Source organism: Charadrius vociferus, unplaced genomic scaffold, assembly GCF_000708025.1.
Source record: "Charadrius vociferus isolate BGI_N301 unplaced genomic scaffold, ASM70802v2 scaffold436, whole genome shotgun sequence".
In the NCBI taxonomy this organism is placed as follows: domain Eukaryota; kingdom Metazoa; phylum Chordata; class Aves; order Charadriiformes; family Charadriidae; genus Charadrius; species Charadrius vociferus.
This window is the reverse complement of record NW_009649187.1, coordinates 6006000-6011999: the sequence shown is the minus strand read 5'-3', so window position 1 is coordinate 6011999 and position 6000 is coordinate 6006000. Positions and strand designations below refer to the sequence as shown.

Sequence of the window (6000 nt, the reverse complement as noted above, 5' to 3'; positions counted from 1 at the left end):
GTAGAGTCCTTGGGCTGTGTGTTGTGCTGTGTGGATGGGAATGAGAGCCAGAACTGGATTCCTAGGCAAAACGAATCTTGACCCTATCTGGATGATGTGAAAATCAGTCAGAGAAGTCGACTTCTATTTCACCAGGCGTGTGGGTGACCTTAAGCTACGATCAGTTGTGTGGTGCGAGCGCAAATGCGATATATTTTAAGGATTAAGCAGCATTTAATATGTCTGTGTGGATAGTCTTTCACCTCACAGAGGCTGCCTAAATTAACTAAAGGCTGAACTGTAGGAAAGTATCCTCTGGTTCCTTACTTATTCCATCCTTTCTCCAGTGCTAAGAAGCTACGCTTTTTGTGAAACCCCTAAAGCATTGGAAGCCCATGTAAAAGCTTGTACTGCACTGATTCCAATATAGAGGACTTTGGATGTGATCTAAGTGTTTGACATTTGTTGAGTCTTTCCCCTAACTGCTGTTGTCCATCTGGCACTATTGGTATTTCCCCAGATTGTGGCCGCCTTGGCTGTGGTTTGTGTGTTTTGCAGCCTTAGCCAAGGTGTTGTTATGGTCTGTAGGCACTGTACTGGTGTGGATTTAATGGGGCATTATCTTACTGAAATCAGCCAGGTAATATTGGTCTGGGCAATAAGCAGCAGCCTTTGCCTCCTGTGTCCAGTGTGAAGGCGTAACTTCCATTATAACAGTTCCTAGAAAGGAGCTGCATCCCTCCCTGTTCAGAGATAGTATGATCATCACCCCATGAAAGTGGAAATCATCATGTTGTCATTTTTGTAACACAGCATATGCTCAGTACCTCTTCAGGCTTCCTGTGCGGTGTCGTGGTAGGACTAGCACCTCTGTTTAGCTCGGTCAAAAAGAAGTCTGATGGCAGCTGCAGGGTCAGTAATAGTGCATGAGAAAGGGAAGTGATGTGTTTTCCTGTGGAAGTAGCTTAGATAAGTGAGAGACTCTTAGGCTTATTATTTCTATAGGTATCTTAGAGGAAACAACTCTTCAGATGGATTATAAGTAAGGGAAGGAAGATAGCCTTGGAAGGTTTGTTATTAATTAATAGGGTGGCAGGAGGAAAAAAAAAAACAAATCCGTGGACTGAAATGCACAAAGGTAAGCCTGCACAGAAGCTGTGCTGAACTGGGCCTCAGCAAGGAGGCTGGCATGGTCTGGTGTCTGGCTCGCAGGGTGATCTATATCCTCGTTCTAGTTTTTGGGATTTGGGTTCCTATGTCAGAAGGTGAAACATTGCCATGAAATGGGGGGAGGTGGCAAGGAGGTGGCTTGCAGTGCCCTGCATTTCGATGATGTTCAGCATAGTTACAAGATTTTATCCTCCAGTGGTCATAAGACTTGGTTGTTTTTTCTCTTTCAGTCCTGCACAAAAGGCATTTTTAAGGCTTCAGCACACAAATTGTATTGCTTTATACCACTGGGACATCCCTATAGAAGAGCTACAGGTGTAATGGTAGAATGTTCTTGCTAGTACAATATGAAGCAGACCAAATAAAGCAAATGGACCTGTGAAATCTGGTTCAAACACTCATCCTTTTTTCCTCCTTTCTTAGCTTTGTTACACTGACTCAGATCTTACTTCTACATTCATCAGTTACATGAATATGAAACTGCTTTGATTTCTCAATGCTTTAAATCCAGAGCTAATCTTCATCTGCATAAACATTACTAGAGTGATTCACCCAGAGGCAGCCATGCTAAAATTACTCCACAGAGCTCTGATGGCTCCTAATAGCTTTGTATCATCTGTTTTGATATATCTCCTCTGTGCATGTGCATTTCCTGTAGAAATGGATCCCACTAAAGTCTGCAGCGGAAAAGGAGCTGTTACCCTCCGGGCATCTCCAGCCTATGAAGAGAATCAGAATATCACTTCGCCGTGTCCTCAAGATATTGAGCAACCTGAAAGTAAGTGGGTGGAAGGTTAACTGGAATATGTTACTTGCAATAACCTCAAGTGAGGTCAGTCCAGGGTCTTGGGGTGTCTTTGTTTAGCTAAAATTTAAAGCCCCAAATCCTGTAGCATAGTTGGAAACCTCTTGCAAGAACCAGACCACTGGAAGGAGACTGACTCCTGTTCTCTCCTAGTGCAGGTTTCATGACCACTCACTCATTTTGGCTTCAGTTTGTTTGCAGCACCTTTTGTGCTATCGGGAGCACCAAAGGATCTCAATTTTTTTTTTTTTTTTTTTTTTCCCCCCCGCTGGCAGGCCCATGTCACCTCACTTTAACCCTAGGAGCAAAATGTGACAGAAAGAGACCGAGTGGTGCTATGCCACACTAGCATTCACTTGGGTTGTCAAGGGAGCCAGGATAGCATCCCAGGCAGACAGTGTCACCACAGAGCTTTGCCATCTTTCAATAGTAGACGTGTAATTACTTAATTGCAGGAGACAGGCAAAGCATAACAAACCTGGCCAGTGTCGTGGGTCTGGCAGAGAGGATGAACTCCCAAAGGCAAGATGCTGTTAAGGGGGAGAGGGGGTCAAACTTGCTCTTGAAAGCAAAGCATACATCGTTTCTGACTGTATTGTTGGAGGAAGGGCAATTCCATTAATTCCAGCCCCAATGAGCTGCTTTCTGCTCTGTCTTCTCCTCCCATTCTGCTCCACCCGTGACCTACCCGCTTTTCATGCTTGCCATTCTCTGTTTCTTCACTCCTGCCCCCCACCATTACCTCTCTCCTTTCTGTTGATGGCTTCATAAATTTCCAGCAGCTTGAATGGCAGTGAGCCCATTACTATGGAAATCAGCTCATTAATACTTCCGTCGCTTACTCTCTCAATTGCTTTATGAAATGTACTTTGGAGCTGGAAGAGCTTTTTGCATATAACTTAAACAGAAAAACGAGTAGAGGGTCTGGGGAGGAGCCCAGTGGGAGGTGGGAAAATAGGTGATGAGACCAATGCATCTAGCTGCAGGGACTGGGTTGTAAAGTGGCGACATATTTTATAACTCCCTTCGTGCACATGCACTTAGTCTGCAAAACCTGATCTATTTGTTGGCAGTCCTTTATCTCAGTTAATCATACATAGCGATGTTGATAAGGATAGATATGTCTTCATAGCCTGTATCATGGCTGCATACAGAGTCTCTACATTTCCAGTAATTTGTGGTGTCTGGACATCAAGCTGCAGTTTTAGAAAGTAGCTATCTGGGCTGCCTTTTTGCCTCTGAAATAAGAATGTCAATGAACAATTGTTTCTTCATTGCTCTGAATGAATTGCCTTGTGTTTACAAAGGTCAGGAACAAGGAGGGCATCATGTTTAGGGCTGGTCTCTATGGTAATTAGGCAGCCCTGTCAGAAAGCATTTTATGTGTGAAATGAAGTAGCTCGACTCTTAACTTCAATTGGTTCGTGTTTTCTGTAAATGTAATGGTTTATTTTTTTCCCCTTTCTTTTCCTCTATGCCTATCCTCCACCCCCACCTCTTCCATCCTTCCTTTCTGTGAAACACTTAGGTCTGGAGCCAAAAAACCCAGAAACAGGTACAAACATTGGCTGCTTATGTTGTTGCTTTCTTGGAAGTATTTCTTGTTGCCTAAAAAAAAGGAAGAAAAGAGCCCGCTCCTTTTGCTCATCTTGTAGCTGGAGGGAATCCTCTGTGATCTGAGTTTTCCTTCCCCTCGTAGATGATTGGAGGTCGTCATCTAACACTGATGCCAATGGGGATGCCCAAACATCTTCTCTGGCTGCCAAGGGTTATAGGAGTGTGCGTCCGAACCTTTCCTCAGACAGCAAGCCACAGGTAAGCCTTCCTTCCTGACCCTGAGGGTGATCTTCTGGGTTCGAGCACTGGATTCATGGTCAGGAGTCCTGGGTTGAACTCCAGAGTTGGCTTCAGACTTGGGTAAGTTGCTGTGCCGCAGATTTTCCTACCTTTAAAATGGGGGCAACACTGACATCAGCTGTGGAGCTTGTGTGGTCAGGCACGCCACAATGTTTCCTTGGTGGATGAAGGAGGACAACGCTATTTGTTTGCAAGAAAAAGGTGAAGTAGTCATCTATTACTGTTTTGTCTTTTATGTTGGTCTATTTCCTAGAGGTTGCAGCAGGCTGAAATCAGAGTTACACTTACATTAAAAACAAGATACTGGGGGAAATGGCTTTCAGTTTTAACACTCTAACTGATACAAGCCAATGAGGGAAATGTTATTTGTACCTGAAGGTATATTGTTGAAGTCAGTCTGTTAAAAGAAGTGTAGCTTCATACTTTTTCGGGTGGTTGATCTGCACAGAAGCAGCCTGAAGGCCGATAAGGAAACCCTTCGTTAGAAACCGCTTTCTTGTGTGAAACGGAGTCCCTTTAAAGCCTTGTCCCATGTGAGGGTCACTGCTCCCATCATCAGGGACCCACAGTAACGCCACAGAATGCACACTGCTCCTAAAATTGTGAGAGTGGAAGAAGGGACAACTCTTATGAAGGGATGGAAAGGAGTGGCACTCTAAAGGAGAGACCCATTTACTGCCTGATACTTACAGCTGTCCTGTAGTCCCTTATTGATCTTCTTGATGAACAGAGAGAGCACTGATACACATAGTACTTCTTGAAGTCTCAAGGACCGCTGTCCAAACTTAGCTGAAATGGAAGAAAATGGAAAGCAGTGATTGCAGGTCATGAATTAGTATTTCCTGATAATACTGTGCAGTGGTGAAGTGAGGCTTCGCCTAACCTGGGGAAATATTGTGGCACTCTGAAGTCTCCAGACTGAAACTACTGTCCTTAAGGAATTAAAAGGAACAAGCCTGTTCCAGAAGCAGAAGCCCTTCAGAAGGAGCACTTACCAACCCACTTCTCCACTCCCTTACACATCAGGGAAGGGGGGGTGGGGTGGGGCGGGGAGAGGCGGGCAGCATGAGAACAGTAGATTTTGGTACAGCAGCTGTAATTTTATGAAGTTATTCTAGGTCTATATTGATGTAACAAAAATAGGTGCTGGCCACAACCTGCCATGTGTGGATGAATTTTAAAGGAGGTACTTTTTCAGATTTGAATGCTGCAAGCTGTTAAGGCCTTTTTAGCAGTGGTTTAGCCAGCCTTTGCAAATAAAAATATGACAACAGGTTGTGTGTAAAGCCAACTTTCATAGTCTCCAGAGGGTTAATCTGCAAGAATGCAGGGAGCTACTATTCACTAAGTGAGTGTTTCATTCTCCTCTTTTCGCTATTTTATAGTTTTCAGCTACTGGAAACAAAGCAATAAATAAAACAAAACCTTTCTATTGTCAAGTCATTTTACTTCAAAACAGTTCAGTTTTCAGAAAAAAAATCACTGTAATTGGAGTTGCAGTCGGTAGGCAGCTATGGAGTTAGCAACTTATATGTTGCAAAGTACTAAAAACAGTAAAGCTTTTTTTTTTATTATTATTTACTAGAAGCAGGATTTCTCTGTTGGTGATCTTGATTCTGGAGGCAAATTCTTATGAATTCTTAAGAAACTAATTGTTCTGGTCTTCCTGAAAGCATTTTCAGGACTGAAAAAGCCCGAAAAGAATTCGAGCTAGCTTTTAGAAGGAAAAAATGCTGACTTTTAACTTAGCCAGCTGTGGCAGGCTATAGTATTCACATGATGTCTGCTTTCATTAGCACTGGTGAAACTTCACAACGTTAATTTTTCAGCAGTGCACTTAACATGCAGCAGAGATGGCCTAGAGCTCTGACTTTGGCTTTGCGATTCAAATGTCCCCAGTGCTGGGAAGTATTTAGTTACACAGGCATGAGCCTGGTTTTGGTTAGCCAGGATGTTAAATCTTGACTTAGGCTTTCCCAGGGGCACGATGAAGATTGCTGTGCAGGCTGCTCAAAACAGTACAGCACTGAGATTTATTTAGCCCGGAGAGAGAAACGTGTAGGCAGGGACTTGAGAGCTGGGTAAAGTTTGCGTGCTGCAGTGAGCAGTGCTAAGAAAGAGAGAATGTGCGAGGTGATGTGAGTGAGTTCCGCGCTCGCTCGCCTTCCAGATACTGTATTTGCTTTTTG

The 6000-nt window shown here is 43.7% G+C and overlaps 1 protein-coding gene across 1 annotated transcript in view; it reads left to right on the top strand.

The window, feature by feature from the left end:
- Positions 1–3661: 3661 nt before the first annotated feature.
- The window catches only part of SORBS1 (sorbin and SH3 domain containing 1), a 59685-nt gene continuing 57346 nt past the window's right edge, over positions 3662–6000 (top strand). Inside the window, exon 1 of the mRNA XM_009888755.1 lies at positions 3662–3769. The gene's annotated coding sequence lies outside the window, so the exon portion shown is untranslated. The remainder of the gene's footprint in view (positions 3770–6000) is intronic.